This window comes from Myotis davidii, unplaced genomic scaffold, assembly GCF_000327345.1.
Source record: "Myotis davidii unplaced genomic scaffold, ASM32734v1 scaffold909, whole genome shotgun sequence".
In the NCBI taxonomy this organism is placed as follows: domain Eukaryota; kingdom Metazoa; phylum Chordata; class Mammalia; order Chiroptera; family Vespertilionidae; genus Myotis; species Myotis davidii.
The window spans coordinates 653,390-653,610 of NW_006299490.1; the positions used below are offsets into that span (position 1 = coordinate 653,390).

The 221-nt window shown below is 38.0% G+C and overlaps 1 protein-coding gene across 7 annotated transcripts in view; it reads right to left on the minus strand.

The window, feature by feature from the left end:
- The window catches only part of EPC1 (enhancer of polycomb homolog 1), a 108,608-nt gene that overhangs the window by 19,272 nt on the left and 89,115 nt on the right, over nt 1-221 (minus strand). The gene's annotated exons all lie outside the window — the stretch shown is intronic.

The following is a 221-nucleotide window of genomic DNA, read 5'->3' on the forward strand; positions in this document are numbered from 1 at the left end:
GAGAGAGAAAGAAAGAAACATCTATTGGTTGTTCCACTTATTTATGCATTCATTGATTGATTCTTATATGTGCCCAGGGATTGTATCTGCAACCCTGTCATATCAGTATGATGCTGCAACTAACTGAGCAACCCAGTCAGGGCACAAAGGTTCAAATTTTAACTTAGTAGTTTTGGTGAAAGATTTGGTAGAAGTGTTTGAGAAACCAAGATGGTGGCATA